General features: G+C 45.1%; 1 pseudogene; it reads left to right on the top strand.

Moving 5' to 3' along the window:
• The first annotated feature begins 8,257 nt into the window (after positions 1–8,257).
• On the top strand, positions 8,258–8,706 carry LOC134732841 (large ribosomal subunit protein eL28-like; annotated as a pseudogene).
• Positions 8,707–9,270: the final 564 nt, after the last annotated feature.

Raw genomic sequence — 9,270 nt, 5'->3', positions numbered from 1 at the left:
CTGACCTCGTGATCCACCCGCCTCGGCCTCCCAAAGTGCTGGGATTACAAGCGTGAGCCACCGCGCCCGGCTATTTGCACATTTTTAAGAATAACTATGCCTTGGGCATTTTGAAATAATAAAGTATTCAGGAGCTATTCACACACATCTCCTTACCTGATAAGTTCAAGGCTGGCTACTCCTCTGGAACAGAAAGGAAGTCAAAGAGAGAACAAGCTCATGTCAAACATAAAATGTCTTGGATGCCAAAAAGGAGTTCTCCAATGTTGAGAACAGAAAATAAGAAAGCATAATTTCAGAGTTATCGTAGGAGACAACTGGGCTCTGACTTCACAAAAGCAGATTATAGTGTGGTGGAGAGAGTCCAGAATCTGGAGTCAGAAACCTTCATTCATATTCCAGCTCTGTCACATAGCAGCTATATAACTTAAACAAACAATATCTCCAAGACCTAATTTCTTTTATTTATTTCAATACTTTTTGGGGTACAGGAGGTTTTTGGTTATGGGGATAAGATTTTTTAGTGGTGATGTCTGTGTCTGAGATTTTAGTGCACCTGTCACCCAAGCAGTGTACACTATACCCAATATGTAGTCTTTTATCCCTCAACTCCCTCCAGGCCTCCCCTCCTGAGTCCCCAAAGTCCATTATATCACTCTTATGCCTTTGTGTCCTCATAGCTTAGCTCTCACTTACGAGTGAGACCATACAATATTTGGTTTTCCATTCCTGAGTTGCTTCACTTACAATAATGGCCTCAAGCGCCATCCAAGTTGCTGCAAGAGACATTATTTCATTTCTTTTTATAACTGAGTAGTATTCCATGGTGTATATACAACACATTTTCTTCATCCATTCATCAGCAAGATCTAATTTGTTTATTTGTCAAATAAGATCTGCTTTTAAAAGTATGTAAAAAAAAGAATTGAGAAAAAGATATTCAAACAAAAACTTACACACAAATACTCATAGCAGCACCATTCACAATAGCCAATAGGTGAAAAAAACCCAAATGTCTATCAACCAGTAAATGAATTAACAAAATGTGGTGTATTCATAAAATGGAATATTATTTCATTGTAAAAAGGAATGAAGTGCTGGCTCATGCTACAACATGGGTGAACCTTGAAAATACCATGTTAAGTGAAAGAAGCCAGACATAAAATACTACATAGTGTATACTACTATTTATATAAAATGACAAGAATAGGCAAATCCATCAAGACAGAAAGCAGATTAGTGGCTGCCAGGGGCTGGGAGTAGAGGGAAGTGACTTCTTAATAGGTACTGGATTTGCTTTTGAGATGAAACAAATGTTTTTGAACTAGATAGTGGTAATAAATGTACGACATTGTCAACGTCCTAAATGCCACTTAATTGTACAATTTACAGTTGTTAAAATGGTGAATTTTATGTTATGTATATTTTACCACCCCAACAAAATAAAGTATTGTAAAGCATCTAGCATAATTTCCAGCACTTCAGTGGAGTTCAATAAATAGCATTTCTTATTTCTCTCTGATGACCTATTGTTAAGTTTGTCTGCTCTCCCCCAGGGTCCACAAAATGGAGATGAGCACACAGTGCATCTCATTGGCAGAGCCAAACTTGCACCCAGAACCCTGGTGGACAGGTGGTCTAGGAAATGTACCACTAAAGAAGATGTCAGCAAACAGCTAAGAAATAATACCAAGCACACAAAGGCACTATGTTGTCTCTGCAAGGATGATATTCTCACAGAGTTTGCAGCTAGTGCAGTTGCTTTCACTCCCTCATTGCCACATATTAATACGGTCCCATCCTTATGTGATCCTGGGCCCCATCATCAGAGATTCTTCTTGAGGAGGTCTGGAATTGGGCTTAGCATTAGAACCTTTAAAATCTCTAAAATAACTCTGCACAGCCAGGAGTGAAAGCCACAGCCTAGAGAGTGGGCCAGGACAAGAATACGAGGAGAGACATAGAGAAAAGAAATCCTATGTAAACCTGAGACAAGCCAGGAGAACTTCCGCTTCCAACTTGGGGAGGAATGGGGAAGGAGATCGAGAACATTTTGTGGAGGAGATGGCATCTGTAGCAGAGAGAGTTGGAATATGAATTCACGGGGCAAAAGCTATTCCAGGTCGTGGAGCCAAGCCCTGGCAGTAGAAGAGCTCATGTCTTGTGTGAGGATCTGCAGCTTGGTGTTATGGACTGAATGTTGTGTCCTCCCAGTATTCATATGTTGAAAAACTAACTCCTCCATTTGTGGCTGTAATAAGAGTAAGGAAGGAAGTAATTAAGACTAAACGAGGTCATAAAGATGGGGCCCTGATTTAATGGGATTAGTGTCCTAATGAGAAGGGACACCAGAGAGCTATAATAAAGGAAAGGCCATGTGAGGACACAGTGTGGCTGCCTACAAGAGAAAAACAGAGCCCTCACAAAAAACTGGCACTTTCATCTTGGACTTTTAGCCTCCAGAACTGTGAGAAAATAAACTTCTGTTGCTTAAGCCACCCAGTCTATGTATTTTGTTATGGCAGCCCAAGAAGACTAATACACATGGCTAGAGCATAGAAGGTTCAGTAGACAATGGTTTCATCTGGAAGGTAGGTCGGGACTAGATCCTGGAAGACTTTGCATGCTAGTCCTTGGGTAGATAATATTTTAGAAGAATTGCTGTTTCCATAATGAACTTCAACTAAGAAAGGCCCAGTGTAAAGATATGCTTGTTACTTCTGGGAAAATTCTTACTTGAAAATGACCTCCTGCTCTCAAAACACCCCTGGGAAATCTGTCCTATTAAATTATTGAAATATGCAGGCTTCAGGTGATTTGTTCTGAAGTCCAGGCTGGGTCTTTCGGTGAGCAGAAGATCCGGCTTAATGAGAAGCCCTGGGTTTTCACTAGAGCTTCCTAAGGCCCCCTTCTCAATATTCACTGTTCCAGCAGGACATAGGAGTCTCATTAAATAAACAGCTTTTTCTCCTGGAGAACAATGATCACTGAAGAACAAAGGTGAAATCAATAACTTTGTCAAGAAAAGAAGAGAAGGCCAGGTGGTCAGGGCTTTTCTCCATAAGTTCTGGAGAGAGGAGCCAGAGTGATTGTTTATTTCTTGTTCTCCTCCACTGAAGGGTGATCACTACTAGAAATCCCTGGCACACCAATGGTCTGGAACAAACAACAATGCCCTTAGTACAGTTCTCTCTTCCTCCACATCTGTCAGATGCTGTGTGGAGTGTTTTACATAAGATGTGTCATTTAATCTTTATAACAATTCTATGAGTTAAATTGCCTTGCTCAGGCTGGGCACAGTGGCTCATGCCTGTAATCTCAGCACTTTGAGAGACTGAGGCAGGTGGCTCACTTGAGCTCAGGAGTTCAAGATCAGCCTGGGCAACATGGTAAAACCCCATCTCTACAAAAATTAGCCTGGTATGGTAGTGCATGCCTGTAATCCCTGCTACTCAGGAGGCTGAGGTGAGAGAATCTCTTGAGCCCAGGAGGTCAAGGCCGCAGTGAGCGAAGATAGCACCACTGCACTCCAGCCGGGGCAAAAGAGTGAGACCCTGTCTCAAAAAATAATAAATAAGTGAACTGGCTTACTCCACTTTACAGATGAGGATATTAAAGTTCAGAGAGGAACAAACGTGTTCTTTTTTGGAAAGGAGTCATGAAACAAATCCAAATAGAATCTCAAGGCCACACCTACTTTGACAGATCATGTGGCCCCTCTCCCCCTCCCCATGCCACTGGACTGAAAGGAAACCAGCAACAGCCTGGAACAAGTGATCCCAACCACACCATCACAAATGGAGATTCCCATTAGAAAATCAATACAGGGGAAGGGACAACAGAGGTCAGAGAGTCAGCTTCATTTGCCTTGCGTGCAACTGTGGCATGTGTTTTTGCAAAATCTCCCCTGGTGATTCTCACTTGTGCCCAAGTTAGGGACTTCTGTACTCTAAGCTTCCCATCAATGGGTCCAAGACAAAAACTCTGCTTCACACCAGGAGTCCTGTGAATCACCTGACTCCAAGTGAAGTTCTGTCCACCAAAGATACATAGCTGACAAGACATTCAATTCAGGAGCCCTTTCTGGAGGACAGGCAAACCCCTCCAAACGAGATGGAACTACCCATCTCGAGTGGGTAAATGGCACTGCAAGTGAGCTAAATTGCAATCAAAACAAAACTCTACCCTTGGCTTTATCACTGTGAGAAACAGCCATAAAAGAACCCCTTCTAATTATTTTTTGCAGAATTGCTATTAAATGCCTTGTAAAGTGTGTTCAGTAGTGGCATCCAAAAATGTTACATCCAAGTCCTAACCCCTGGTAACTATGAATGTGACCTTATTTACTGGAAATGAGGTCTCTGCAAATGGAATTAAACTGAAGATCTCAAAATGAGATCATCTTGGATTTAGGCTGGGGCCTTGATCCAATGACTGATGTCCTTATAAGAGGAAGCAGAGGGAGTTTTGAGACACAAAGACACAGAAGAGAAAGCTATATGAAGATGAAGGCTGAGATTGAAGTAATGCAACCCAGGAAATGCCAAAGATTGCCTGCAGCCACCAGGAACTGAGAGAGAGGCATGGAATGGAGTCTCCCCTACAGCCTCCAGAAGGAACCAACCCTGACAGCACCTTGATTTTGGACCTCTGGCCTCCAGAAATGTGAAAAAAAGTAAATTTCTGTTTCTTTAAAACACCAATTTTGCTGTCAATTGTTTATAGTAGCCCTAGAAAGCTAATGCATCTTATACATTACATCACAGTCCGTATCAGGGAGTAAACAACAAATTTTCTTCTAGAATTCAGTATATGGAAGCAGCATGTGTCTCCTGATAAACACACAAAGGGCAATAAGATTGTAACTTGACAATTTCACACTTTTTTTCAAAAAAAATCAGATAAAAATTAGGGCTCAAGTTCAGTGATTTCCCGTCTTGAATTCTTGCCATAAATGTCTGCTTGCTTTTCTGTTTCTGTTCTTTCACTTTGAATTTTATTTTTAGTTTGCTTACTGTGCACTAGGTTATATTATAAATCACCTAAAATCCCTTTTGAACAGAGATGGCTACAAAATTATAAATAATAGCAGAGTGACTGAAAGAATGAGCTCAAGAATCAAACTTCCTAGGTTCAAATACCAGCTCCACAACTAAGGAGCTAGATGACTGTGTGCGCACTCCATGCCTCAGTTTCCTCAGCTGTCACATGGGAATAATATCAGTATTGTTCTATAGGGCTGCTGCAAAGGATTAAATAAGTTAACCAATACATGCAAAGCACTTAGAACAATGCCTGGCATCTAAAAGGTATTCATTTCACAAATGTTGGCTATTACTATTGTTTGTCTGTGTTACCGCCTTAGTTACAATGCTCTTCTGGGGCTTCATTGCCTTCAGGATGAAGTTCAAGCTCCCTGCCACAGCACACAAAGCTTTCCATGATGGCTACCTGGAGGCTGCAACTTGTCTCTGCCAAGGGTGTCCTAGCTGACCCTCCAGCAATGCTGACCACACCTGCACACTTGGCTGTCTTTTCTGCTAGGGATTCTCTGGCTAACTCCTACTCACCCCTCAAGGCTCGGGCCTGGGGTTACCTGCTCCTGAAACCCAGGCCACCCCTGGGTTGTGGTAGGCATTCTTCATCCCAGCTCTCTCCGTGCTCTGGGCCTGTCTCCATGTCTAGCTCACCATGTCCACAATCTGTTAGAGGGATTTGTGTTGTGTCTCCCTTGTCCAGGATGCATCCAGATCTCCTGATTTCAGTTGTTTGTTGGCAAAGAATGAAAGCACGGAAGCCCTTTGGAAGATGAGCCATCAGGCTGTGGTGAGGGAGGCTCCCTGTCTGAAGTCTGTATCCTGACTAAGCAGGGTGCCCCCGGAAGGGACAGATAGCCTCCGACTGTTTAAAGCTCCAGAAAGTTCTGCAAACCACATCTGGTCTGCTAATGCTTGGGGCAAAAGTTGGCTTTTCCATTAAGGCCTTTGAATCTTAAGGCTGGTGTTACACGGTTAACTGTCACTCTGCATTTAGAGTCACTGACCCCTATTTTGAGGGAGTTAAAGAATAACAGCCTCTGGGAGAAATAGAATTTCCAGATAGATGACTTTGCTTGAGCACATTTGGAAGCATGACATTAAATCCTGTGAGAGGTTTGCCCTCAAGCCCTTTTTGAAGACCTCAGATCTGGGGCTTGGTGGTGTGTGTGTGTGTGCACGCGCACGCGTGCGTGCATGCATGCACGTACATCTGGGCACGTGCACACATGTATGTGCATGAGAGAAGGAATTGGTCAGTGCCCTGTGGTATCATGGGAACATCCTCATATGAGAATCAAAGGATAATAGATTCAGGGAAGAAACCTGCCCATGGACTTGGGTTTAGCTGGCCCTGTGTCCCACCCAACCCAGCTCTCCAGCTTCTCCCCACAAAGTTCCAGACCTCCTCTCCTGGGATCCCTTATTCCCACTGAAGGCAGCATACAGAGTGTGAGGGCCCCAGACTTGGGGCCTGTGCACATCCTGAGATGGGAGCCTGAGCCTGCACAGGGGGGGAAGTGGAACAGCCAGGCAGCAGGTTCTCAGACAACAAGCACCCCTGTGCCCTCCAGGGCCCTCCTGAGGCTGCACCTTTTGACACTCTCCACCATTCAAGGGGCCCTTTGTGGTTATTCAGATGAAGGAAGATCAGGAGGTCTTCAGATGCAGAAAACAAGATGTTAGGGGAGTGGAAAGGGAGCCAAAGTGATTTCTCCTCGGGTGGACCTGCACCAACAGCCAGTGTGGAAACAGCGTGGAGCCTGGAGTCAGGCTGGCCCGGGCTAGAGCCAGCGGTGGGAGGAGGAGGGCAACTGGGAACCTGCTACATCCAGGCTAGACTGTAAATGTCTTTGGATGGGTAGCTGGTGCCAGGCACTCCTCCCTATAACCACTCATAAAGGCTGGCACAGAGCACATTTTCTTGCACACAGAAATCCTTGTACCATCAGTCTGTACCCTATCCTCACACTTCCACCCCCCAATCCCAACCTTCCAGGAGCGAAGGGGTGGAAACACTGATACTCCAGCCTCACCTGATCCCGCCTCATCATTCAGAGGGTAGGGAAATAAGACTCAATGTGCTTGTGCCAAGATCAGATCTGCTTTGAGCTTGAGTTGCCTCAAGCAACTGAACGCCTCTCTGGCCTTGGGGCAGCTCTCAGGTCACTTACATAGAGGCCACAGAGGCCAAAAATCAAGTGCAACCAGTAGGCAAGGCATGAAGTCAAAGTCAGACCATATGCAGGACGACAAGCGCCCAGTGGAACAGCCATTGGCCTGAGTTGTGGTTTAGAGCTAAGATTGGACACCACCAGCAGCAAGGAAGTGGCAGCCAGTCAACCAATAGGTTCTAGGTGGTGAGGACAGAGCACGGAACAAAAGCACAGAAACCCTATCTTCCTGGAGCCTACATTTCTCACTGAGAAGCAAAGCCTGGTGGCCCAACCCAAGTCTGAAGGGTTCACTGTGGCACAAGGAGGCACTCAGACTCTGGGTTTGACTCCTCTTTGCCTCTTAACACCTGTGTGACCTTACGCAGGCCATGTACTTCTCCAGATCTCGATTTCCTCATCTGTAAAGTGGGATTAATAAGACCAGCAGCCTCAGTGGGCTGCGGTGAGGATTTTGTCAGTAAAGCACTAAGAACAGCATGTGGCTCCCAGTAAGCACGGTAAGAATTTCTTTACTGTTGTCCTGGACACTGCCCTTACAAAAATGCTGGGAGTGTGCAATGCTTGCACTGCAGAGCATTTTAAAGAGGACACCCAGGGTCTGCCAGCTTGTGTTCCATCAGTGGTGACAAATTTCTGCCTGGCCTCAGACAGGTCGCTAATTGTTCTCAGCCTCTATCCCCTCCCCCAGTCCTGGAGTGGTAGAGGAGCAGATGATGCTGGCTCACTCAGGAGGTCCTAGGAGGCAATCTGAGGTCACCACAGAAGAGTCATGGCAGGAGGCTCCAGGCTTACCATGGAAAGAGGTGGCAAGGCTTCATCTGGCAGGGTAAGCAGGAGCTCCGGGCTTACAGAGGTTACGTAAGCACCTCTGAATGATGAGGGGTGGCGTCTGGAGCTGTTTTGTCATGATTTACTGAAAGCTGTACTTAAGTTAAATCAAGGTTGGAAAGGCTAATGAATGAACTCCTACCATTTAAAAAATAATAGTCGCCTTATTTTGATGAAGTTGGGATAGGAACAAGCAAGAAGGGTATCCAGCTCCTTCCGTCTCCGGCGTACGCTGTGAGAGGAGCTGCCGCCATGTCTGCGCATCTGCAGTCAACGGTCGTGCGGAACTGCTCCGGTTTCCTGATCAAGAGGAATAAACAGACCTACAGCACCGAGCCCAATAACTTGAAGGCCCGCAACTCCTTCCGCTACAACGGGCTAATTCACTGCAAGACTGTGGGCGTGGAGCTGGCAGCCCATGGCAAAGGTGTCCTGGTGGTCATGAAGCGGAGATCCGGCCAGCGGACGCCTGCCACCTCCTACGTGCGGACCATCATCAACAAGAACGCTCGAGCCAAACTCAGCAGCATCAGACACATGATCCGCAAGAACAAGTACTGCCCTGACCTGCCATGGCTGCCATCAGCAAGGCCAGCGCTGTCCCGCGCAGCCAGAAGCCTGTGATGGTGAAGAGGAAGCAGACCCGCCCCACAAAGAGCTTGTGAATCGCCTGCCCCCAAGTAATAGTCAGCTGGCTTTCTCAAAAATGAAGAAGAAGGAGAAGGAGAAGAAGATTCAGTGTCCTGCAAAAAACTCAAGAAGACTTTTACTATTTGCTCTGATTTGTCATCCCCTAGGCATAGTCAGAAATAATATCAATGTCCGGCCACCGTGAAAGCCCTTTGCAGTGTTTAGAAAATCTGTACGCTCCAATATGGTAGCCACAAGCCACATGCACCTATTGAGCACTTGAAAAGTGGCTCCTTGAGATATGCCGTATATGTACACTCTGGATTCCAAGACTTAGTATGGAAAAAAACAATGTAAATATCTCATTAATAATTTTTATTGAGTACATATTGAAATGCTAATATTTTTATATATTGGGCTAAAACAAAATGTATTACTAAAATTAATTTCATCCATTTTTCTTTTTATATGTGGCTACTAGAAAATCTACACGTGACTTGCGTGATATTTCTATTGGATGGTGAAGTTTAAACAGAGAATGGTGCTCATGGGGTCTGCCTTTCCCAGTGATGCCGACTGAGCCATCACTGATTTCTTTT

The sequence above is a fragment of the Symphalangus syndactylus genome, chromosome 17 (genome assembly GCF_028878055.3).
Source record: "Symphalangus syndactylus isolate Jambi chromosome 17, NHGRI_mSymSyn1-v2.1_pri, whole genome shotgun sequence".
NCBI lineage: Eukaryota > Metazoa > Chordata > Mammalia > Primates > Hylobatidae > Symphalangus > Symphalangus syndactylus.
Note: the sequence above shows the minus strand (reverse complement) of the source record. Positions and strands in the feature narration are given on the sequence as shown.